Below are 27,141 nucleotides of genomic sequence, written 5' to 3'. Positions count from 1 at the left end.
TGGCTTGCATTGAGTAACAACTCAGAGCACTCATTTAACCAGGTACAGATGAGTATACCTAGAAAAATAACACACTAGTGAAGGAAGGAAGGAACTGGCTTTAACCAAGGTTATCTGCCTTTAAGCATACATTTCGCATGATCAACCAGAAGTGATCTTTACACAAATATGACAACTTCCAGAGAGCAGATACTAATTTTTCTACTTTGAGCCCGCAAAATGAAAGAATAAATTCTTTGGTCATTATGAAAGAATAAATTCTTTCATCAACTCTGCTCTCAAGTAATGAATTAAAAACATGAGTTTGTCTTGAAATACACCAAAAAATAAGATGGACAGATATGTAATAAAGTATAGTAAACGTGAATGTGAAAATCTTGGAGGTAAGTATATGGGCGTCTAATGTAAAGTTCTTTCGACTCGAATGTAAGTAAAAACTTTTATGTTGGAGGAAAATTGTGTTTGCCTTTATTTTCTGACCAAACTCTCCTACAAAAAAAACACAGCTTTTCTGCTACATTGTGAAACTACAGCTGAAAACGTTAGATATTCACATGATAGGAAGTAATTTACGAACTTAATACCTCCTCATACAGCGATATACTATTGAAAATGCAGGGGGAAGGAGAACCTTTGCTGAGGCAAAGGCTAATCCTGGGTAAGAACCAAAGAGAGAATCCCTAATTACCAGCTTCTTAAAGACCTAGTTTCACTTGTAACTGGACTTGAAATCTGAGTGAATTACATTACTAGGTTAGTCCAGTTTCAAATAAAAGGTAAAAATCTAAATGGCTAACAGAACATTAATTTTTACCCAGATTAAAAAGCTACAACTAGACTGTCTCAGAATGTGCTGTGCATGGGAGAAAACTAAGATGAACTTTAACCCTCTTTTTTAATTTTTAATTTTCAGTTTCATGTTTTAATATATATCTCAAGTATAGGCAAAAGAATTTCCTTCTAAATAAACAACAAATCAGTATGTGCAATGTGTATGATACCTACAGTACAGGGATCTTTAAACAGCTATAAAATAGACCACCGGGCCAGCCCCGGTGGCCTAGTGGTTAAGTTCAGCGCACTCCACTTCAGTGACCTGGGTCTGGTTCCCAGGCACGGACCTACACTGCTCTGTTGACAACAATGCTGTGCTGGCAGCCCACATACTAAAAAAAAGAGGAAGACTGGCACAGATGTTAGCTCAGGGCAAATCTCCCTCAGGGGAAAAAAAAAAAATCACAAAGGAAGGTTTTAGTACATCCCATCTTAGCTTTCTTAACTTGTTGAAGAACCCAGTACCTCCAGAGATAAATGTTGTTAGAGAAGAAAGCCAGTGATAATACCAAATTTCAGCTGACAATTACATCTCCAAATAATTGCCCAGAAATTCTAATATTTAAACTTGTGTATTGTCTGCCACATCAAAATCAACTTTTAAATACTTTCACCACCACAGGTAGGGCTAAATAATATAAGATCCACCCCCCCCCGACTCTTTTTAAAATCCATACCTTTCCAATTAGAAACTGGACATATAGTCCTGAAATAAAAAGGCAAGAAAAATTCAAAAGCAACCCCTAAATCCAAATAAACACTTTTAATATTATCTTAATGGGGGGAGGGGCAAAATACCTCAGCAGTTAATTTTGTTGGCCTTTTCTATTCAATATAAATGAAATACTGAAAAAGATACCTGCCTCTTCATATTTTAATCACATGTATGTTGACTTCATCTGAGAGAATAATTGTCACAAAATAGACCTTTGTCTGTTGTAAAAACAAAAAAAATTAATATTTTTTTCCAAGAAAGATGCATGATGACTCTTCCCTTTCCAAAACTTAAAAATGCCTTGAAATACTTACCTGAAAAAAAAAAAGCCTAAGAAATGCGTTCACTTAAGCAGTTCTGTGAAATCAGTGCTACTGATCATTTACATATTCTTAGTTGGTAAACATTCTTGAAACTTTTAGACCTAATTGCTATTTCATTTTATCTTAGAAGTGAACTTGGTTTATGCAAGAACAAAATGTACTAGTTCAATAAACTCTTCTTCAGCTCACAAACAGACAATACTCTTGCTTTATTATGCTAACTAGACTTTAATGGGTGCAAAAAAGATTTTTAATTGCCATATTTTAACTCGTTGCAGTTTTTCCTATCACTATAGTAAATGCATGATGGGGAACTAAATTTCCTAAGCATGTAACAAATACAAATGGATGAAAGTTTTACAGCAAGCATCCTAATATCCAAACACTGCTCTCTTTATACTACTAAAAGACAAGCTTAAGTTGCTACAATTTCTCTTTCACCCAATACAAAATAGCAACAACATGTAGTTTCTAGTTTGGCTCTTTCCAACATATCCCTATTATTCCTAACTCTGCCACGGTGCTTCACAGTTTACAGAACACTCCCAAATCTATCTGTTAACTAAAAAAAGGAAAATTTCACTTTTAAAATCAAACCCAGTAGCTCTAAGGTTTCGGGGGGAAATGGCTTATCTACTCTAACAGTTGATAAACATCCAAAATACATTCTGTATCTTGACTAGAAGTTTGAGGAAAAGAAAGACCCTATGGCACCAGATGACTAAGGAACACGAGTCTGAAATCCATGTATAAAAACTTCAATTTGAATATAATTAGTACAGAATTTATTAAATATTAGAGAAAGTCTCCTACATTCATAACTTCATCAATCCTTCCATTATGTTCTAGCAACTATACCTGACACAATCAGAACATTAAAATAATTATTTTAGATTGCGCTACGGGTTTTGTTTTCAATCTACTCATCAAAAGATCAAATTCTTACTCATCAATAGCAAAGAGATATTACCAATCGGCAGGTGCTAAATACATGAACACTTCTTAGGCAGTGTGGTCTACTTCTAAGGGAAACATAGAGTACTGAAACTATAAATCCCAGTGACTTTAAACTTCGTTGTTTTAGAGATGACTCTTCTTCATAAGTAGTCCATAAAAGTACAAGTATAACTCAAATATGTAGGTTGTCAAATACAGTTAAGACCATCTCTAAAGAACGCCCAACAACTAGCAAATTATACATTTATTGACTAAACCACACATAAATGTACCTTTGCAAGGTAACTATGTCTTAAGTTAGCAAAGAGATCACAACCATGTTGGCTTAGTTACTTGCTACAAAAATATCCCCCTAATCAGTGATTCTCCAAGGAGTTCCCACAATCAAGAATCATGCCAAATGACAGATGTCACTGACTGGCATGTGCTGAGCATGTGAGCACTGTAGAAGCAGAAAATGTGTTGAAAACCACTAATTAAATTTTTGAATTAAAGTAATGGTCAGGTCAGGATGCTGCCCCACAAGAGACTCTATAATTAGAAACACTACCAGGATTTAGCTGACGGGTCTAGTTACCCCTTAGTGTACAGGATAGTTCCACAGATAGAAGAACTGTCATCAATTGACTTTCAAATATCCAAGAGGTCATCTATATATGTAAAAACTTACTTACACTTAACTAATCCCAGAATTTAATTCTATATTAAATATAAATCACAAAGTATATTTTGCAGTTTAATATGCACATACTTTTCCAAGAACACACCTATCATGTAAACTGAGAGATTATTTATACTTTGAGTTTTCTTGGGTTTTGTTTGAGAGGTCTATATTTTGTTTTCTTTTAAGTTTGTTTTTTTTTAAGATGGCACCTGCGCTAACATCTGTAGCCAATCTTTTTCTTCTTCTTCTTCTTCTTCACTTCTGGCTTTGCTATGTGGGACGCCACCTCAGCATGGCTTGATGAGCGGTGCTAGGTCCACACCCAGAATCTGAACCTGCAAAACCCTGGGTGACAGAAGCCAAGTGCATGAACTTAACCACTTGGCCATGGGGCTGGCCCCCCCATCTTCATTTTTGAAAGATATTTTTGCTGTTTTTGCTTTCAGTACTTTAAAGTTGTCATGCAATTGTCTTCTGGCTTGAATGGTTTCTCTGCTGTTAACTCTTTTCTTGTTTCCTCTGTATTTAACGTTTCTCTTTTCTTTGTCTACCTTCAAGGTTCTCTCTTTGTCCTTTGTTTACATCAGTTTGAAGAGGAGCTGTCTAGGTGTGTTTTATTTGTTTTTTTAGGGGGGGTAGGTATTTATCCTGCTTGGTGTTCTCTAAGCTTCTTGGATCTGTGGTTTGACGTCTAACATTAATTTTGGAAAATTCTCTATTTCCTCAAATATTTCAATATTTCTTCTGCTCTGTTCTCTCTCCTTTTTCTAAGATTCCAGTTATGCATATATAAAATGTCTGATATTATTCCCAAGCTCTTGGCTGTTGAGTTCTTTTTTTTTTTAATTTTTCCTTTTTCTCCCCAAAGCCCTCTGGTACATAGTTGTATATTCTTAGTTGTGGGTCCCTCCAGTTGTGGCATGTGGGATGCTGCCTCAACCTGGCCCAACGAGTGGTGCCATGTCCACAACCAGGATCCAAACCAGCAAAACCCTGGGCTACCACAGCGGAGCACACGAACTTAACCACTTGGCCACAGGGCCAGCCCTTCAGTTCTTTTTTTAACTCTTTTTTTGTGTTTCAGTTGGGTAATTTCTACTGACATCTACAAGTTTGCTGATTCTTTCCCTGGTTGTGCCAAATCTACTCATGAGCCCAAAGGTATTCTGCATCTCTTTACTGTGTAATGAAATTTCTAGCATTTCCTTTTGATTCTTTTAGTTTCTATCCCTCAGTTGAAATTACCTATCTGATCTTGCATGTCACCCACTTTTTTGCAGATACCTTGATATATTAACTATAGCCATTTTAAATTCCCTATCAGATGATAACATCTATGTTAATCAAAGTGCAGTTCTGATGATGGCTCTTTCTCTTGGGGATGGCTTTTTGCCTTTTCTGTATGCCTTGCAGTTTTTTGCTGAAAGCTGGACATTTGTATAGGACAGTAGATACTGACATAAACAATTTTTGTGACTGGAAATGGGTACGCCTTTCCTATGCTGTGTCTTCAGTGCAGGGTGTTAAACTGTTTAGGCGCTGGGCTGGGTTTATGACTTGCTGCGGCTCTGGTTCTCTTCAGTGTACCACAGCCTTCAAACATCTGCAGAATGGCTTGTGCCTATGGCGTGGGGTGGTTTACTAAAGCAATGTCTATTTGATTCTTTGTATTGTGCCTCTTTGCATAAACTTATTCCTCCCCTAGTCGTATTCTGCAGTTACTTGCTATTCAAAGCTTCTTAACTTGGTGGCAGGGGGTTAGGGGTGCAATCTTTCCTGTTCTAATTAAGGTTCAGCCTTAGGCACGCACTACATCCCTGGATGTCAGGGGTGTGATCTCATTTCTCCTGGCTGCAGTTTTGGGCTCAGAGTCCCTCCCCCAGGAGAAGATTCTTTCCCCCTTCTCTTGTCTTCCCTCAGCTCAATGAACACTCAACAACAAGGCCAGCAGAGATACTCTTCTCTCCACAGATTAAGGCTTTTGTTCCACAGAAGAGACAGAGGGAAAGAAACAGAGCAGTTTGTTACCCCTGCTGAAAGCTCTGCTGCTTGTTTCCCTCCTCTAGGTCAGTGCCACAACAGACCCTCCCCAGGGCTCTCTCCAACCTTTTCGAGGAGTACCCAGTGAGGTTCGTGGAAAAAGAGATTGGAAGAAGGTGCACCCAGCCTTCATCAACTTGTCAGCTATTCTAGCTGAACTCTTCTCACCAGTGTCCAGTTCTATCTAACGAAGGTGAATGTGAATTCACATCTACTCTTTCTCTCTTTCGGGCAAGTGGTTTGCTCCGTGGCCTCAGCTCTTTAACAGTTTCCAAAAAAGACATCAATTTGAAATTAGCCCAGTTGTTTTTTATTGTAACAGAGAAAGCAAAGCTGCTTTTTGTCCCAGGGCCAAAGCCAGAAGGTAGTTATATTATTTATAAACTATTTGAGAATAGTAAAGGAGGTGTTGCAAATTATCTGGAAGAAAAAGAGGGTCTTTATTGCATTTGATAAAGTTGAGAAGCACTGACTTAAAGGGTCTCTTCCAAAACACCTTCCCTTTAACCACTGCTAAACATTACAGTCAACATTTAGGCCTAAAACTACTAGTAGCAACCAAATTCTTCCTGCAGTTTATCTGCACAGCCTTGCTTCCATACTAATTTTAAGTACTTCAATCAGAGAAGGAGGGAAAACGTTACGTGCAACGGAAACCTCAAATTCATCTGTGCTAACAGGACCAGTTGAGGAATGGAGCCAAATTAGTTAAAACAGATTCTTCTTATTTCAACTGAAATTTACTATCTACTGAGAACCAGACTCCACTATCAATCTCTTGGCAAATGTAATAATAAAGCCAGTATTGTTATGGTCCACCTAAGCAACCAGCTTCTATTTGTGAATAAGTTAAATTCCTACAAATAATTCATGCTTTCCATGATACCCTTTTTCAATGATAATGTTCATATATTTTAGACTATTTATTACCGCCACTTTAGAAAAAAGAGGAATATCCATTGCCTCCCAGTGGAATACAAATGGAGATATTTTCCATGAACTGGCCTTTAGCCTTAAGGTTCTTTATGTTCCTATCTCTTAATAACCCTCTGACTCCTCTTTTCCTCCCTTAATATGTTCTACTTCCTGTTTTCAAAGTAGGAGTATAATGCAGTATTTTTTAAACAAGAATTTATGTTTCATTGTGATATGAATAGCAAAGCCAAGATTGAAAAATAACTGCTTAAACATTGTTTCACATTGCAGCTAAAATGTTAACAAGGTTTTCTGTTATGTTATATTAAGTCAACCAATAAAGCACTTTCCAGAAACCAAAGAATATCGAAATCAAGTCTTTTTAGGATACAGAATTTCTAACAAGTAGTTTTCTGAATTTCCTTTTTTTTTTTTATTTAAGGCAAGTCCTCTTTCATATTCCCAGAGACTCACAGGGTACTATTGGTAACATACTACAAAACCTGACCACTGGGAGTAATTTTCTCAAACTTTGCGGACGGCACTTTCAAAGCTAAAAATCTATCAGATCCATAAAGTGAGGGGGAAAAAAATACAATAAGAAAGACAATCACTGGGGCAGGTCCTGAAGAAATACTCTGAAATTTTACTTTTTTCCGAAGACACTACACTCCAAGCAGCTCAAAATAACCTGACAGTATAAAGCCCTTAATAGAAGAGGCAATAGCATCAGGTAGAGATCCCCCTTTTTGAGGGGTGTCAGGGTGGGGTCAACGGGAAAAGCAGAGAAGGGAAGTGAGAAATCATTACTTTGGGAGACCATCGCCACATTAGAGGGGGATTTTTTACTTTTCTCTCCCCGAAGTCACTGAGAAAGGAAACAATGTCAAGAGAAGAGTGGTTAACTGAACACCCTACAATAGGAAGACACCTTAAGGGAAGGCACTCTCCTTAAGTGTACTAGGTCAAATCTGCGTTTAACAGCCACTACACGAGCGTCTAAGTCTTACTTCACCCACTCCAAAGGCCGCATTCAGAGGCAAAATCACAGCAGCGGAGAAAAGGCCACTGTGAATAATCTACCTTGCAAGAAGGAAAAGCCCTGGGGTGGGGGTGAGGGTGGGGACTTGATTTTGGAAAAGGGAGAGACTGGAGAAGAAACAACGCGGCTGCTCCTCATTTCCCAAAAGAACGAAACAAAGCTAAGAAAAGAAAGTCAAAGTCTCTGCGGGAAGTGCGGAAAAGGAGGGCCACTGACCCAAGGAAACAAGAGCTACCGGCATCAAGCAGGAAGAGCGCTCAGACTAGCAAACTGGAAGGGAATCCCGAGGGCGGAGCCCAGAGGGGAATAAGGGGTGTGTGGGGGGAAGGATGTGCTGAGGGGAGTGGGGGATCGTGGTGGGCAGAAAACAAGGCAAAAAGACGGGCAGGGCTGAAGAAGGCAGCGCCCTGGGCGAATGTCACTCGGAGCCGGGGGGTCCGACGGGAGGAACCAGATCAGCAGCCTGGGGGGAGGGTAATCTGCTTTCCTTAGCAGCTTTACGCTGCGGCGGCCAAGACACCACCCCTTCTTTTCCCTGCGTTGGTCCCCCAAATCCCCCCGCGGGAGGGGGTAAGGCAGAGCCCCGGAGTCCGGCGCCCGGAGTGGTTTACCTTCGCGAGAGGCTGGAGAGACTCCAACCCGAGCTCCTCCCGCCGCCGGCTCTGTGTCCAGAGTGGGATGAGGCGCCCTCCCGCCTCCTCCTCCCACCACTTCCCCTTTCCCGCGCCGGGCCCTGTAGCTCCGCTGCCCCGGGTTCCTGGTGCCGCGGCGGCGCTGCCTCCCCGCCCCCTCCGCCTCCTCCCTCTGCCTCTCAGAGGCTCGCTCTGGAGGCCGCCATCTTCGCTCAGGCTGTGAGCGACGGCGTTCCAATACGCCTGCGTCGCCCCCGCCCCGGCCGTCACGAGACCCAGTCAGCTGATTTCGCCTCTTCCGCCTTCTGCCCCGCCCTCCTGTCCCTTTCTCCCCCTTTCCCAGAAATTCTGCGTTCCGCGGGCCCGCCCCGCCAGCAGTTACACATGCGCAGAATGGCGAGGCCGGCTGTGGGATCCCTAGAACACGCAGCCCCTGAGGGGTCCCGCCCCTCGGCGCGTGCTGAAAGGGGCACGCCCATAGGCGTGTGCGCGCGCGCGCAGGAGGGCCACGCCCCTCCGGCGTGTTCTCCGTGGGCCACGCCCCTCGGACCCTGGCTCCCGGTCCAGCTGGAGGTTATTGCGCGGCCGGGGTTTTGCGTTCTTTATCTCCTGAAGTCATGTTGTGAAGCGTTTCCTCAGCCTAGCCCTTGACTTCAAGTCCCACGGACTATCCGCGAGGCAATATGAAGCCTCAGCCTGCTACTCGATTTGGCTGGATTGCGAGCCACAGATTCACTTGCTATTGCAACTCTCAGAACGACAGCTGAAAAGGGTTTAAATTTCGGTTGATCTGGGAGGTCGCGGAGACCAAAGCTTCGGAGATGCCTACGGCTTTTTGCTGGCGGGAGTGTCAAAAAGAAAATACTGATAGCTCCCATTTATTGTCTGCTGATGACGTGTCAAGGGATTTACTTAGTTAATCCTCAACTCTGTGAATTAGGAATTATCTGCATGTTGCAGATAAACTAAGTCTCCTCTCCTCAATAGTGAACTTGAGTTTGAAGCCTAGCAATCTGACTCCAGAGTCCGCGCTCTCGACACCTCCCTGAACAGACGTGGGAGCTGGGGGAGGGGAGTCAGGTTAGAGAAAAGAGGGGATATTATGTGTCACCTGTGAGTAAAGGTTTCATTAAGGAAGTTCAGTCTCCTCTCCCGGACCTGAACTCTAAAGATCACAGTTCAAAAATGCTCGATCCTGCAGCAAACTTCAAAAGATTAATGGTATGGGATGGCTTGCATGGATATATTATTTTATGAAGGTTAAAGGTCTCTGATATGAGATTTTAATACTCTGAAGAGCAATCCTGAAATTGTGATTTCTTTGGAGTTCCTTTCAGAGATTGCTCATTTTTAGAGATGGCGGTTGCAGGATGAAAAATGTAGACAATGGTTTTTACAGACTTTTCTTCTTGACTCTGCTGACCCTTCGCCCTATCCTGGGGTAGAAAAAGACTGCATTTACCCTTGCAGTAGACTTTCCTGTCCTGCAGCAGTAAGATAAGGTGGATCCAAGGGCTGGTACCAGAAATAGCTGGGTGTGGGAAGACAGGACCCGAAATAGAGTAGAAAGGGAGCAGAAGAGGAAAGAAACAGGAGGGCTGACTTAAGGAGACTTCTTGGCTTATCCCACAAAAACAGAAACTTGTGTTTATGTGGCATCTTACAGGTTGCAAAGCTTTCCAATAATCCGAGAAGTCAGTGTGGGTTGTATTATTTCTGTTTATAGAGGAAGCAAAGCGGGAGAGTCCAAGAGACTTGCCCAAGGTGACCTAACTCCTAAAGGTTGAGCGGAGATTTAGTCATAGGACTTGTAAAATCAAGGCCAGTGAACTATTAAACCTCCGCACTGCCTCCCTGTTCAATATTTGGGACAGATGAAATCTATTCTGGGAGTCAGGAGAAGCCTTAGGCAGCATGAACCGCCTGCCCCCCTGCCGCCACCACTGTAGGGGAAAATTCTCTACCTCCCAAGGCATTTTTTTCATTGCAGCTTTAGAAACCACTTTCTTTGTATTCAGCCAACTTGCTCTCCTTTTCATGAGTAGTTTTTTTGTTTGTTTTTTGCCTTTTCCTCCTCTATGTGGCATCCCTTTAAGGATTTGCCAATGCGTACAGCTGACCAACCTATCTCACTCCCTCTCTCTGCCTATCCCTCTAACTCCCCCGGCCACAGCTTCTCATCCTCAGAAGCCATATTCCTAGTGCTTTCAACTGTTGCTTACAGGATGTGGTTTTAAGCCTTTTCACAATTCCCCTGGTTGCTCTTAATTGGATTTGCACAAATTTGTCAGTATCCTTCTTAAAACACTAGAACTAAACACATGAGTCAGGAAAGGTAGGAGGACTTGTCTCTTCTTTCCCTATTTTTTTGTTAAATCAGTTTTCCCCCTGCTCTTTTTAAAAAGAGTGACAGGGGCTGGCCCGGTGGCACAACGGTTAAGTTAGCACGTTCCGCTTCATCTGCCTGGGGTTCGCTGGTTTGGATCCAGGATTCGGACACGGCACCGATTGGCAAGCCATGCTGTGGGAGGCGTCCCATATATAAAAAAAAAGTAGAAGAAGATGGGCTCAGATGTCAGCTCAGGGTCAGTCTTCCTCAGCAAAAAGTGGAGGATTGACGGCAGATGTTAGCTCAGGGCTAATCTTCCTAAAAATAAATAAATAAATAAAAAGGGTGACAAATACAAGGCAGGACACTCAAACTTCTCTTTCTGGATTTATCTTTTTATTCAAAATCCAAATTTGCATTAGCTTTTCTGACACTTTCATAGTGCACACATACCAAATTTACAATCACAAAAGGGGAACAACACAGAAGATGCTCCTCCAAATTGTGTGATATATACTTGTAATATTTCACAGCTTTGTAGATATCAATAGCTTTTATCAGGGATGTAAGTTAGTATACAAGGCAGGAGAGGTTTAAGATTTTAGGGAGCCCATAAGGCAAACACCTGCTTATTGAACTCTCTATTGCTGTTAAATTGACCTAATTATATCAATGCTCAGATCCTAAATAAATCCCTGAGAACCCCACAGAATTCAGCAAGATTTGAACTGTTTCCAATGCAGTAGTCACTAACCCCAGGTAGCTACTGAATACTTGAAATAATGTTAAAATACACACCAGATTTAATATGAAAACAAGTAAAATATTACATTAACAATTTTTATATTGATTACATGTTGAAATAATAATATTGTGGATATACATTTGGTTAAATAAAATATATTATTAAAATCAATTTTATTTGTTTATTTTTTAAAATGTAACTACTAGAAACTGTAAAATTTTATACGTGTCTCCCATTATATTTCTGTTGGACAGTGTTGCTATAGAAAGCCTCCTGCAGACATGCTGTCAGAAAATACTTTTCAGTTGAGTTGGCAAGCTTGAAGCTTCCACAGAATCATCTACTGGACTTCATTTTAATTTCTTATGTGGTGGTTTTCTGTTTTTCGCCAGTAGTTTTTCTCAAGGTTTATCTCACCACATTTATTTAGGTTTTTGTGTTCCTCAATAGTTTACTAATATGTTGTATAGACTAGGAATTATTGACAACATCTAGCAAATTATGACACTAGGATCCCTTGAGGTATATATATATATGTATGTATATGTATGTAGATACATGTATACATATACACACATACATATATACATATGTAGACATATACACACATATATGTATGTATGTACGTATGTATGTATCTGCACATATTTATAGTTTCCACGATTTTTTTAATGAATCATAGCCTGGCTTCCTCTACCCACTTAATCTTACCCCAGGAATTCTAATTTTATTATTAATATGAACAAAAATATTTTTTTAAAAAGTATAATGATGTTCATATATAAAGGATTTTGAACTTACAATATTTTATATTAACAAAAACATGCTTTCATTTAATTACAGGAAGTTATCTAGTTCTAACCATATTTTCAGAGTTGGATCAAGAGGGAAAATGAAATACCTGTTCTGGGGTTTAACAATTTGACACCATTATTGAAATATTAACTGATTAAGGAAAAGGCCTTTCTTTGTCCTTTTCTCTTGTTAAAATTAACCCCAACTTCTCTTTTAGCAATATATACATTGCTGAGGATTTTCCAACTCAAATATCCTTCCTAGTTATCCAAACACTTCCAGTATTACCAGATTTGAGAAAAATTTAGAGCCTTACATATATTTTTTCCATAAAGTGTTTTGACGTGAACAAGATTTCCAATCTGCTATGAAATTATTATAGTCAGATATTTGTAGTCGTCAGCACTTGAAGGAAATATAAGGTGGCAAAAGGATCATGGGCAAGTCTCTTAATCTCTTTGAGCCTCAGTTCCCTCATCTATGAACTAGGAGTATCGATGCTTACCTGGAGAGACAGCGGTGAGAATTAAATACAATAACTTTTGTGGGGAACATGCTTACTAGGTGTTCAATAGCTGTTAGTTTCCTCACTATAGTTAATATCAAGATCTCCAGCTGGTTTATGTAATGCTTGTGCTTGAGTTTCCTTGAACTAAGCATGACAAGGTAAACAGACTTTTAAACTATTATTAGCAAAAGGGGAGAAGTTCAAGTATTCCTTCTTGACAACAATATCTGAATATCATTATTATGAAAAATCGTAATATAGTTCATGCTAAAATGATGTCTTTTTTTATTTTTCACAAAACAACACAAAGAGTCGACTTGCTAAAGTCATACATGAGTATTAACAATGCAAATAAGACCTAGATGCATGCAGTTTTTGTCTGCACAGTATAATATTTGAGAAATGATGGACTCAAATTTGACCATGAAGAAGTTCTTAGAATGCCATTCACACCTAAATCAAGGTGAGAAAAACATCCTCTGAAGTCAATTCGGTGCAACAGAAGCTTTTACTTCCCATTTATCTTGTCAAAGCTCATTGCAACTAGGTAGGAGGAAAGGATGTCTATCCGTTGATCGTGAATAATAACTTATTCATATTATGTTCATCTAAGAACATAAAACTTCATTACACAATTAAATTCTTGCTGACTTTGAGCATATAAAGATGATATGACTGCTATTTCCATGTAACGCTTAATTTTGCCAAGAAAAATACGACTTTTTTTTCTTTTTGTGAGCAGCAGTAAATGAAGTGGCAGCCACTTAGCATAAAGGAAAATAAAACTATTATAGGAAGCAGTTTTTCAAGCTCAGCTAGTTAGCTTATAAAGTTACTCATTTTCAAATCCACACTATGGATTTTGCAAAAAATAAATCGTAAATCAATATGAAGCAAAATAAAATGTACCTACCTACTAAGAAACGCGATTTGAAAAAAATCTTATTAGTATAAAAATAACTAGTACTAGTCATCACAGCCACACAATTTCAAAAGTTGTTATGGTTACCTTGGGTCTATTACAGATCTGTCTGTCAGACAACCTTTGAGAGTTGAAGGCAGTGTACTGTACTAAAAAGAAACAATGATTTGGTTATAGCAAGTAAGGTAACACTTTTTTTCCTACTTCTGTCACTGACATTGTATTCGCTTACTTGGAGCCATAAATTTGTTCTCTTATCTTTGGTCTAGCTTGTAAAGGTTCAAATCCAAATGCCACCACTTATTAGCTACTTAAGCTTTGAACCTCAATTTCCTTGTCAATGAGATGAAAGTAATATACACATCAACTACAGTTGTTTTGAGAATTAAGCAGTAGTCAAGTATGCTATTTAATAATGATGGACCGATATTATTTAATATTATAAATGTACATAACAGAAGAATTAAAACTCATGAACTCTCAAAACAGGATAAAGGAGAAGGAGATAGTCTAAATGTGCCAAGTCCGCATCTTTCATAATAGAGAGTAAATTTAATACAGTCTAAATCTTAAAAACCAAGAAAGAAGGGCAAAAGGAAACTAACTTTTCTGGGTCACTTAGTAAGCACCATTCATGTTCCATAGCATTAACTTCCTCTCTTCCTTATATACCTTTTGTTGTCTTTCTCTGTAATTTTAGAAGCAAATAATGCAACATTTGGGGGCAGTGCTGGATTACACAGTAGGCAGTTTAAGCAAGTGCTTAGGGCACCAGCAAAGCAAGGACCCCCAATATGAAAGAAATTTGAAAAGGGATTTGCTAGTTAATGTTTTATAAAAAGCATCAAGGTAATAATCATGGGAAAAATCAGAACTTTGTTGAGTTTCCTTCACTTATTTCATGAGTGTAGAATTGAGGACCTCTGGCGCTGGCCCCATAGCAGTGTGGTTAAGTTCATGTGCTCCACTTTGGTGGCCCGGGGTTTGCTGGTTACGATCCTGAGCATGGACCTACACACCACTCATCAAGCCATGCATGCTGTGGCAGCATCCCTCATAGAAGAACTAGAATGACTTACAACTAGGATATACAACTATGTACTGGAGGTTTTGGGAGAAAAAAAAGAGGAAGGTTGACAACAGATGTTAGCTCGGGGCCAATCTTCCTCACCAAAAAAAAAAAAAAAAAAAGAATCAAGGACCTCTAATGATCTAAATCCAGCTTTGAGTTGGGGAGATTTTTAAAAACACATATTAATACCCTTAATACATTTTCACAGAATAGGATGATTTATATAACTATGTAGAACATGGAAGTTGAAGATAGGCATGTGAGATCAAAGGAGAGTTACAAGGGAGGGCATTAATGTGCATTGAGAGTTTACCATGAGCCCTCATCTGTGTTACAACATGTTGTTACCTGTTTGGTACAGATGAGGAAACACCCTAAGGTTCAGAGAGTTTTGAGACTTGCCCCAAGCCTCCCAGTTAAGTAAGTGCCAGAGTCAGAATTTGAACCCACGTCCACGTGGTTCCAAAGCCCAGGATTTTCCAAGAGTAATTCAATGACTGTTTTTATTTGTATGTGAAATGGCACACTTTGAGCAAATGGAATAGACAACTTAGATCTATAGACCCCCAGTGGATGCCTGAAACCATGGATAGTACTAAACCCAAAATACTATGTTTTTTCCTATACATACACACCCGTGATAAAGTTTAATTTATAAATTAGGCACAGTAAGAGATTAACAACAATGGCTAATAAAATAGAACAATTATAACAATATACTGTAATAAAAGTTATCATAGATCTTAGTGATCTTAGCATACAATTTTTTTTCTTTCCTTGTTAAGTCAACAACTTTCACCTTTTCACTTGAAGGAAGCACTTTACGGCTTCTCTTCGGCATATCTGAATTGCCAGCATCAGTACTCTTGTGCTTTGGGGCCATTATTAAGTAAAATAAGGGCTACTTGAACACAAGTGCTGCAGTATCGAGACAGTCGATCCGATAACTGAGACGGCTACTAAGTGACTAACAGGCAGGTAGTGTATATGTTGTGGATACCCTGGACAAACGGATGACTGATTCATGTCCAGGGTGAGACAGTGGGGGAAGGCATGAGATTTCATCACACTACTCAGAACGACATGCAATTTAAAACTTACGAATTCTTTTTCTCTGGAATTTTCCATTTAATAGTTTCAGACCACAGTTGACCTCAGGTAACTGAAACCGAGGAAAGCAAAACCATGGATAAGGGGGGACTACTGTATAGTAATAGTTACTTTGAAGTTTGAGAGTTAAAATTTTCCTAAGGGTTATTAACATTTCCACGCTAGATCTCGTCAAGATGGCACTGTGAGCAGACATTGAACTTGCCTCCTCCCACGAACACAACCAGGTTACAACAATTTTGGGAAGAATCACCCTGGATTGAAAACTGAAAACTGGATAAAAAGAACCCCCACAAGGGACAGTCCTGACGAAAGCAGAAGAGGCAGTAACTCTGGCCAAAGAGGAAAAAAGCCACCATTAGGAACAACGGAGCTTCTCAGCTGGCCAGGCGGGAGCCACCCTAAGGTACGAGCCCTCCCTGGAGGAGTGAGGTCTGGAGTGGGGGCACTACTGCTATAACCATCCTTCGGACTCAGCCCAACTGAGGGGGGGGGTCTTACTGTCTGGCTTTGCTGGCTATTAACTGCAGCGAGGACAACCCAGAAAAGCTATTGGCCGAAAGCCAAAAAGACCCGGGTCTTAAAGGGCCCACGCACAAACTCACTCATTGCAGCAACCTAAAATCACCAGAGAGAAGGCTGACTGTCCTCTGGTGAAACAAGACTCACCTGGTGGGCTCTGGGGGCATCTTGGTGAGAGGAGGATCCTCTCCGGAGACTGAGACATTGGTGGGGGCCATTGTTCTGAGCTGGTCCAGGCGTGCTGATATGGACACCGGACACCGGTGGGCCATTGAGGTGCATCCCTTAGGCTGTTAGCCCAGGGGTCTGCCACACCCACTAGAGCACAGATTTAATCCAGTTCAGCCAGGGCAGGCAACCCGCCCTAAGGACTGGCCCCACCTAACAGCAAGCCCTCAGGCTACTTTTCAGCCTGCATTGACTGAGTGCCCTGATCCTCTACAGGCAGGCAAGGGTGTTTGCCTCTGTGGGGCAGGGCTTGTGTGAGGACCAGGTGAACTGTGGGGGGCATTGGGGCAGAGGTGGGGGCCTCTGCAGTGTGGTGTTGGGGTACGCTCCAGGGGGTTGAGAAGTATGCATGGGCCAGGACTTTGTTGACAGTGTATGTGGTCCAGTTGGGGGTGAGGCTTATCAGCTGCAGAAGACTTGTGCTTCGCAAATCGCCATAAAAAGGATCAGCCCCACCTTCCAAAGCCTGAAACAACTGAGTGCCTCCCGGCCAAGGGCTAGCCCCACTAAGCTGCACGCCTAAGGGAACTGACAACAGCCTTGTTGGCCTCAGGCCTATCACAACTGTACGCCCCTGAGCCTAGCAACCAGCTACACTGGGTACCAACACAATTAAGAGGACAATTGCAATAAGAGTGTGCTAATAGACTTTGTAGCCAACAGTGCTGAGGCCCCTCCAAACTGGATTTACAAACAGCTGGCCAGGGAAGGAAAGATCAGACTCCCTGGGTACCTGCAGTGGGGGCAACCCTGCCACAGCAGAAGAACACAAGTAGCCCACAAAGGGATCACTCCTGGTTCTTATGGTCTGGTGATGAGGGGAAGCACACTGCTGGGCCTCATAAGGCATCTCATACATAAGGCCACTTCTCCAAGATCAGGAGACATAGCCGACTCATCTAGTACAAAGAAAATAGCACAGAGAAAGAGGCATAATGAGGAGGCAAAGGAATACTTTCCAAGCAAGGGAACACTACAAAACACCAGAAAAAACTAAGTGAAACAGAAACTAGCGACCTCCTCGACAAAGAATTCAAACAAAATATAATGAGGATGCTCACAGATATGCGGAGAAGAATGGATGAACACAGTGAGCACATCAGCAAAGAATTGAAAGATATAAAAAAGAACCAATCAGAAATGAAGAATACAATACTTGAAATGAGAAATTCACTAGAGGGACTCAATAGCTGAGTAGAGGAAGCAGAAGAACGGATCAGCGAGCTAGATGAAAGACTAGAGGAGATCACCCAAGCAGAACAGAAAAGAGAAAAAAGAATTAGACAGAATGAGAACAGTGTAAGGGAACTCTGGGACAATATCAAGCGTGCTAACATTCAGATTATAGGGGTCCTAGAAGGAGAAGAGAGAGACAAAGGGGCAGAAAATTTATTTGTCGAAATAACAGAGGAAAATTTTCCTCACCTGAGGAAGGAAACAGACATCCAAGTTCAGGAAGCACAGAGAGCTCCAAATAAGAGAAGCCCAAAGAGGCCCACACCAAGACATATTATAATTAAAATGTCCAAAATTAAAGACAAAGAGAGAATCCTAAAAGCAGCAAGAGAAAGGCCACAAACGACATATAAAGGGAAGCCCATCAGGCTGTCAGCGGACTTCTCAGCCGAGACCCTACAGGCAAGAAGAGAATGGCATGACATATTTGAAGTGCTAAAAGGAAAAACACTATAATCAAGAATACTCTATCCATCAAGGCTGTCATTCAGAATGGAAGGAGAGATAAAGAGCTTCGCAGGCAAGCAACAATTAAAGGAGTTTATCACCAAGAAACCAGTTCTACAAGAAATGCTGAAGGGACTTATTTAAGTGGGAAAGCAATGAACACAAATAGAGATAAAAGAAAAAAATTATTAAAAAAACCCCAAAACAACAACAAGAAAAAATACGCAATAAAATCACTTGTAAGGTAAAAGTATAGTAAAGGCAGCAGATCAACTACCTGTGAAGATAATATGAAAGTTAAAAGACAAATGTACTAAAATTACCTATTTCAATGATAAGAGGGTAATGGATAGACACACATTAAACAAAAGATTATATATGATGTGAGAAACATATAATGTGGGAAGAGGGGAGTGAAAAAGTAGAGCTTTTAGAAAGAGGTCAAGCTAAAGAGTCTGTCTACTCAATATAGACTGTTATATGCATAGTATATTAAATAGGATCCTCATGGTAACCACAAACCAGAAACCTATAACAAGCAGGAAAAAAAGTAAGACAAAGGAAATCAAACATATTACTAAAGATAGCCATCAAACCACAAGTGAAGAGAACAAGAGAAAAAGAAAGGAACTGAGAACTACTAAAACACCCCCCAAAAAAGAAAAAATGACAAAATGGCAATAAATACATATTTATCAAGAGCTACTTTAAATGTCAATGGACTAAATGCTCCAATCAAATGCCATAGGGTGGCCAACAGAATAAAAAAGCAAGATCCATGTATATGCTGCATACAAGAGACACACTTCAGACCTACAGACACTCACAAACCGAAAGTGAAAGGATGGAAAAAGATATTCCATGCAAATGGCAAAGAAAAGAAAGCGGGGGTAGCAATACTTATATCAGACAAAATAGACTTTAAATCAAAAACTGTAATAAGAGATAAAGATGGGCACTACATAATGATAAAGGGAACAATCCAACAAGAAAATATAACACTTGTAAATATCTACGCACCCAGCATAGGAGCACATAAATATATAAAGCAATTATTAACAGACATCAGAGGAGAAATAGACAGTAACACAATAATAGTAGGGGACTTTAACACTCCACTTACACCAATGGATAGATCATCCAAACAGAAGATCAATAAGGAAACACTCGCCTTAAAGGACACATTAGACCAGATGGACTTAGTAGATATATACAGAACATTCCATCAAAAACCACAGAATACACATTCTTTTCAAATGCCCATGGAATATTCTCCAGCATTGATCACATATTAGGCCACAAAACAAGTCTCAATAAATTTAAGAAGATCAAAATAATACCATGCATCTTTTCTGACCTCAAAGGTATGAAACTGGAAATCAACTACAGAAAGAAAACCAGAAAAGCCACAAAAATCTGGACATTGAACAAAATGCTACTGAACAATGATTGGGTCAATGAAGACATCAAAGAAGAAATAAAAACATTCCTGGAGACCAATGAAAATGAAAACACGACATGCCAAAATCTGTGGGATACAGCAAAAACAGTTCTACGAGGGAAGTTTATAGCAATTCAGGCCTACCTCAACAAAGAAGAAAAATCCCAAATAGACAATCTAAAAGTGCACCTAAAGGTACTGGAAAAAGAACAACAAACAAAGCCCAAAATCAGCAGAAGGAAGGAAATAATAAAAAATCAGAGCAGAAATAAACGAAATAGAGACTAAAAAAACAATAGAAAAAATTAATGGAACGAAGAGCTGGCTCTTTGAAAAGATAAACAAAATTGACAAACCCTTAGCTAGTCTCACCAAGAAAAAAAGAGAGAAGGCTCAAGTAAATAAAATCAGAAATGAAAGAGGAGAGATTACAACGGACACCTCAGAAATACAAAAGATAATAAGAGAATACTATGAAAAGCTATACACCAACAAATTGGATAATCTAGAAGAAATGGATAAATTCTTAGAAACATACAACCTACCAAAACTGGACCAAGAAGATGTAGAAAATTTGAATATACTGATCACCAGTAAGGAGATCGAAACAGCAATTAAAAACCTCCCAAAAAATAAAAGTCCAGGACCAGATGGCTTCCCTGGTGAATTCTACCAAACATTCAAAGAAGACCTAATACCTACCCTTCTCAAACTCTTCCAAAAAATTGAAGAGGAGGGGAGCCTTCCTAACTCATTCTATGAAGCCAACATTATCCTGATACCAAAACCAGATAAGGACAACACAAAAAAAGAAAATTACAGGCCAATATCACTGATGAACATTGATGCAAAAATCCTCAACAAAATACTAGCAAATCGAATACAGCAATACGTTAAAAAGATCATACATGATGATCAAGTGGGTTTCATTCCGGGGATGCAGAGATGGGTCAACATCCACAAATCTATCAACGTGATACACCACATTAACAAAATGAAGAATAAAAATCTCACAATCATCTCAATAGATGCAGAGAAAGCATTTGACAAGATACAGCATCCATTTATGATAAAAACTCTAAATGAAATGGGTATAGAAGGAAAATACCTCAACATAATAAAGGCCATATATGACAAACCCACAGCAAATATCATTCTCAATGGAGAAAAACTGAAAACTATCCCTCTAAGAACAGGAACCAGACAAGGATGCCCACTGTCACCACTCTTATTTAACATAGTATTGGAAGTCCTAGCCAGAGCAATCAGGCAAGAAAAAGAAATAAAAGTGATCCACATTGGAAAAGAAGAAGTGAAACTGTCACTCTTTGCAGACGACATGATTTTATATCTAGAAAACCCTAAAGAGTCCACTAAAAAACGTTTAGAAATAATAAAGGAATACAGTCAAGTTACGGTATACAAAATCAATGTACAAAAATCGGTTGTGTTTCTATACACTAACAATGAAGTAGCAGAAAGAGAAATTAAGAATACAATCCCATTTACAATTGCAACAAAAAGAATAAAATACCTAGGAATAAACTTAACCAAAGAGGTGAAAGATCTGTACACCGAAAACTATAAAACATTGTTGAAAGAAATTGAAGAAGACACAAAGAAATGGAAAGATATCCCGTGCTCTTGGATTGGAACAATTAACATTGTTAAAATGTCCATACTTCCTAAAGCAATCTATAGATTCAACGAAATCCCTATCAAAGTTCCAACAACATTTTTTACAGAAATAGAACAAAGAATCCTAAAATTTATATGGAACAACAAAAGACCCCGAATAGCCAAAGGATTCCTGAGAAAAAAGAACAAAGCTGGAGGTATCACAAATACACTTTGTCGTATTTCAAGTTATACGACAAAGCCATAGTAACCAAAACAGCATGGTACTGGCACAAAAACAGACACACAGATCAATGGAACAAAATTGAGAGCCCAGAAGTAAACCCACACGTTTATGGACAGCTAATATTTGACAAGGGAGCCAAGAGCATATGATGGAGAAAGGAGAGTCTCTTCAATAAATGGTGTTGGGAAAACTGGACAGCCACATGCAAAAGAATGAAAGTAGACCATTCCCTTACACCATGCACAAAAATCAACTCAAAATAGATTAAAGACTTGAATGTAAGACCCGAAACCATGAGACTTCTAGAAGAAAACATAGGCAGTACGCTCTATGACATTGGTCTGAGCAGCATATTTTCAAGTCCCATGTCTGACTGGGCAAGGGAAACAAAAGAAAAAATGAACAGATGGGACTACATCAAACTAAAAAGTTTCTGCACAGCAAAGGAAACCATCAACAAAACGAAAAGACAACCTAACAATTGGGAGAAGATATTTGCAAACCGCATATCAGATAAGGGGTTAATATCCAAAAAACACAAAGAATTCATACAGCTCAACAACAAAAAAACCAACAATCCAATTAGAAAATGGGCAAAAGATCTGAACAGAGATTTCTCCAAAGAAGATATACAGATGGCCAACAGGCATATGAAAAGATGCTCAACATCATTAGCTATCAGGGAAATGCAAATCAAAACTACAATGAGGTATCACCTCACTCTGGTCAGAATGGCTATAATTAACAAGACGGGAAACAACAAATGTTGGAGAGGGTGTGGAGAGAAGGGAACCCTTGTTCACTGCTGGTGGCAGTGCAAACTGGTGCAGCCACTATGGAAAGCAGTTTGGAGTATCCTCAGAAAATTAAGGATACATCTACCATATGATCCAGCTATTCCACTGCTGGGTATTTATCCAAAGAACTTGAAAACACAAAGGCATAAAGATACTTGCACCCCTATGTTCATTGTGGCATTATACACAATAGCCAAGACTTGGAAGCAACCTAGGTGCCCATCAAGGGACGAATGGATAAAGAAGATGTGGTATTTATACACGATGGACTACTACTCAGCCATAAGAAATGATGAAATCCGGACATTTGTGACAACATGGATGGACCTTGAGGGTATTATGTTGAGTGAAATAAGTCAGAGGGAGAAAGTCAAATAACATATGATCTCACTCATAAGTAGAAGATAAAAAGATAAAAACGACAAAACGAAAAAAACACATAGCATTGGAGATTGGACTGGTGGTTACCATTGGGGAAGGGGGAAGGGGGGAGGGGGGAGGGCAAAAGGGGTGATTAGGGTCACATGTGAGGGGATGCACTATAATTAGTGTTCAGGTGGTGAACATTGATGTAATGTATACAGAATTCGAAATATGATGTACATCTGAAAAAAATAAAAATGAAAAAAATAAAATAAAATTTACAAAGAGAAAGAAAGAAAGAAAGAAAGAAAGAAAGAACAATGATAACAATTAAAAAAAAACAAAAAAAAACACATTTCCACGCTAAGGAATTTGCAGCATATAAAATAGTCTTATGCTAGGCTTAGTACTACCAGCTTCCCACTTATGGTCTGATTAGAGAATTTTCAAAAATCATAAGAATAGCTTGGATTAAGGAACTCTTTAAAAATTTACCAGGTCACTAAACTTAATGCCCTTCTTATCTTTTTCTTTTTTAGGAAGATTAGCCCTGAGCTAACATTTGCTGCCAATCCTCTTTTTGCTGAGGAAGACTGGCCCTGAGCTAACATCCATGCCCATCTTCCTCCATTTTATATGTGGGACCCCTACCACAGCATGGCTTGCCAAGCAGTGAGGTGTCCGCACCCAGGATTCGAACCGGCAAACCCTGGGCTGCCGAAGTGGAACCTGTGAATTTAACTGCGGTGCCACCAGCCCTTCCTTTTTTCTATCTAATCTTAGAAGACATGTATTTTCTCTAACGTGGATTTAACCTATGTGACTGGGTTTAAATATTGATTACTGGAAAACTATGTAGCTATTAGAAAACTATGTTTGCCATAAGATATTTCTATATTTATATATGTTAAACAATTTAAGATTATTTACAAATATGAAAATGAAATAATTTTTATTGCTGAATTTAAATCTCCATCAGAAACCAAACTGGTTCTAAAACCCAAATAAGCCTAGGTTTTGCAAAAAGGTCTTTGATGAATAATAGAGTGAGAAATTCAAATAGATAATGGCTTCATGGTGCCTAAGCTCTGAAACTAGCAAAGGTGGTAAATCATTATTTAGCACCTTCCAAAAAAAGTTATTAGTTATTATTAAGGTTTTCTATACTGTCTCAAATGGCCAAGGAAAAGATATCCTAGTTAATCTAAATTTCTGGTTAATTTTGGACCAGTTTTCAAAGGAGTATTATATGTCATATATCATTCTATCTCATGTCTATTGTTTGAGGAGTTACTTCATATGCTGTGCTATCAACTTTAATGCATCATCTCATTTAATTTGCATAACAACCCTGTAAAGGAAGACCCTATTATTATCTCTATTTTACAGACTCCCAAGTCTTTAAAGAAGGTATTTAGCTCTTTCAAAGTCTTATCACTAGAAAGTGGCAAAGCCTTTCAAACGAGATCTCTTGGATTTCAAAGTCCGTCCTCTAAACCACTTACACTTCATGTAACACACGAGGTCTACTAGCCATCAGTTCCTCTTTCCTTGATCATTCAGGAGTCACTTCTGGTTATAATTCTACTAAAAATTAGAGATTTTTAAATGAAGGAAAGATGAATAGTGCAACTCTTTCACACTTTAATAGTGCATTTTCTCAAAATAACATCAAAGGCCTACAACTTGTGTTTTACTCTTATCTACATCAATTTTATAATACTGTATCATCTTTTTATTAAAACTTGACCTATAGATAAAGTATCTCCTCAAAAATATCAAGTGTCTGTAATTTCAAATAACAGAAAATATGACTTACTCTCATCTGCAGTCTGCCTCAGTTCCTGCCCATTTGTAGCCTAAATCAGGAATAACAGAAATGGAAAGTAAATAGTCTGTTTCTAGAGAAATCAAATAAATGACAAGAGGGAAGTGAAACTGCAAAACAATCCAAAATCAACTGAATTAAACTGCCTGGGTCCAAGTTGGTAGATAAAAGAGGATGATTTCATATTTTTCTTTTATTTAAAGTGAAATGGCTGTATCTTAGTGTTAATTTATCTTGAGTTAATTTATTACATTATCAGTTGACTTGCACCCAGAGTTCAGGTCTACGTGGTATCAGGTAGATTAAGAAATCAGGTCCAGGAATCTGTAGGCTCTTTCCTTTCCTTCCCTTAGTTTTACTCCTTAACTTCTCCACCGGTTCTTCCATTTGGTAAGAGATGTCTTGGGGAAATGGGGAAAGCTAGCTCAACATTAGGAACAATCTCCCAGTATTTTAGGAAATCAGCGGAAGGATATATTACCACATGAGCAGTTAACGGTGGTGATGACACACACAGGGGATGAACAAGGATAGCTGGTTTTATCTCCAAACATGTTTGATTGCTTTCTCCCTTTTATTCCTCTCTCTCTTCAGCTTTATTTTATTTACTTATTTATTTTTGGTTCACTTTTTATCATTCTCCTAACTTCACTCAAGGGGACTTTTACATAAAACATGATCAAAAGGCATTCAGCCATTAATAGAGTTAAAGAGGCCCCCTACACAGTCAGACCATTACTCAGCCAATATTTATTACAAAAAACCCTGATTCATGTTGTTCCTAAGACTCTGCATTGACTTAAGTGGTATTTCGATCATATGATTTCAGATTATTTAGAGTGACTGTTGTTGAAAAAGACAACCAGCCTTGCTGCTGTCCCTTCATGATTGTGGTCTTGAACATCGACTGCAAGCTTCCCGGAAGATGGCAAATTTAGCGCCACAAACCAGACGGGAGGAGTGTGTGGGGGTGGGGTCAGACAGCCTCGCTCCCTCTAGCTCAGGAAGTCACAATCGTTATTACAAGACTTGGCTGTTAACTCGGAGTCCTAGGGGCCTCACTCAAGCCTCTAGCGACTTGGACTGTGAGGGCTGAACTTCATTTCTGCCTGTTGAAGGGCCAGAGGGAACCATGCAGAACCCCCAGACCCTAACAAGCCTCTGGATTGGAGGCTGCTTATCTGATTTTGTCTGAAGACCTTGACTGTGCTTGTCAGGTAGAGGCAGCACAGTTTTAAGAACCAATAAATCAAAATTCCCAGAGAAGTTATGAAGATCGCAACAGGATTTCTTGAGAATATTTGAATCCACTCTGTTGGTTGAGAAGGATGCAGATTGTACAAAACATTGATTTTTTACCACAACCCATGGAATAACTATGAAACATATGTGCTTGGAAGCTAATAAATAATTCCATTCTGCCTCCCTGAGGAACTGATTTGATACCAGTCCAAATAGCCTTCAACATGCTAATTTCATTTCTATCCCATTCTGTTTTCTGTTATCCCTCTTTTCTCTTTGTGACCCAGTACATGATGCAAACAGAAACTGTCTAGGATCATTAACGCAAGCTGTTGCAGAAGCTGGGCTGTCGATTCAGCATTTGGCAGCAGAATAGAAAGCTCTTCAGTGAAAGCCTTGATTTCGTTTTTGTTAGGCCAGCAAACAATGGCAGCACACTGGCTTTGCTGATAGAAAGAACAAAGAAAACAAACCAATACCTTCTGCTGACATTTCTGTTTCTATTGCAAAAAAGGGAGGTATTTTCTGCCTTTTCCACCCTTTTCTGTCATCAAGAAATCTTAAGTAGCCAGACCAAAAACCTGGTCCATTTCTCTTGAATAGAGGCTTAAAAAGAAAATCCCTAAAAGTAATTAAATAAAATAATAAATAATTTGTCTTTCTCCCAGCTGTTCACCTCTGATTTTGTTCTGCTCCAGACTCTTCTCTTCCCACTGTGCTCTGTGTTATCTACTCAATACAATTACTTTCTTTATAAGACAGACCATTTAGAGAGGAAAGATGTTTACTGCTTTGTAACCTTCCTGCTGCCATAAGCAGTGTTCTGGCTTCCAGTTCAGAGCTGGCAGTGCTGAGAAAGGCCTTATGAGCAAGTCACAATGCCCTCTCACAATGCAGTCTACCGTTTTCTTGCTTATGTTTTGCTAACGGATCAATGCTGCATACTTCACAAGCCCGGTTTTCTATGAGAGAGGGAGTTCGAGTCCAGAATCAAAGGACAGAAGTCTCCCTCTGCTTTTGTACCACCTCTGATAAAACCTCCAATACTCTGGGCAGGAGGGTCACTCTAGAGAATAAAAAGCCTGTCGATTTGTTCTCTTTAGGTAAAATGCTTTGATAATCTTCCATAAAAGACATACTATCAGCATTATCATATTTTATAATTTTCGGAATTATGCCTGTTCGGAGCCAGCTCTGTCCTTATTAATACAGAGGGCTATGAGACAGTTTGACTTGGATAGATTTTTTTTCTTATTGCTTGTCAGTGGGAGCCATCATTGTTTGTTCCCTTTGTCACCTTTTTCTGTTTCTTCACTCGCTCCTTATCATCTCTGTTTACCCCATGCCCTCTCCTAGGAATTTCTGCTGCAATTTTCCTTCAAGTGAAAATTTCCTTAGACTTATTTAAAAAGTGAAATCGCTTTCCTAAAATGCATGAGATCCAAAAAGAAAAGGGACTTTTCTTGTTGTAAAAATTACCAGCTAGATAAATAGTATTATCACTGCATTAAGATTGTAAAACCTTGTCTATCTTAAGTATTTTAGAATGTGTGTCACTTTTCTTTAAAAT

General features: G+C 39.4%; 1 protein-coding gene and 2 long non-coding RNA genes across 4 annotated transcripts in view; 1 reads left to right on the top strand and 2 right to left on the bottom strand.

The window, feature by feature from the left end:
• The window catches only part of DNAJC13 (DnaJ heat shock protein family (Hsp40) member C13), a 110,204-nt gene extending 101,826 nt beyond the window's left edge, over window positions 1-8,378 (bottom strand). For both annotated transcript variants that reach the window (XM_014858002.3, XM_014858003.3), the window contains exon 1: window positions 8,102-8,378. The gene's annotated coding sequence lies outside the window, so the exon portion shown is untranslated. The remainder of the gene's footprint in view (window positions 1-8,101) is intronic.
• A 2,253-nt stretch (window positions 8,379-10,631) lies between these two features.
• On the bottom strand, window positions 10,632-24,359 carry LOC139041425 (uncharacterized). The gene is made up of 3 exons (XR_011496521.1): window positions 24,321-24,359; window positions 13,509-13,570; window positions 10,632-10,769 (listed from the first exon to the last, which is right to left on the bottom strand). It is a non-coding gene; the product is annotated as an uncharacterized lncRNA (long non-coding RNA).
• The window catches only part of LOC139041424 (uncharacterized), a 37,479-nt gene continuing 26,104 nt past the window's right edge, over window positions 15,767-27,141 (top strand). Inside the window, exon 1 of the long non-coding RNA XR_011496520.1 lies at window positions 15,767-16,009. This is a non-coding gene — a long non-coding RNA (uncharacterized lncRNA). The remainder of the gene's footprint in view (window positions 16,010-27,141) is intronic.

This window comes from Equus asinus, chromosome 21, assembly GCF_041296235.1.
Source record: "Equus asinus isolate D_3611 breed Donkey chromosome 21, EquAss-T2T_v2, whole genome shotgun sequence".
Lineage (NCBI taxonomy): Eukaryota > Metazoa > Chordata > Mammalia > Perissodactyla > Equidae > Equus > Equus asinus.
Note: the sequence above shows the minus strand (reverse complement) of the source record. Positions and strands in the feature narration are given on the sequence as shown.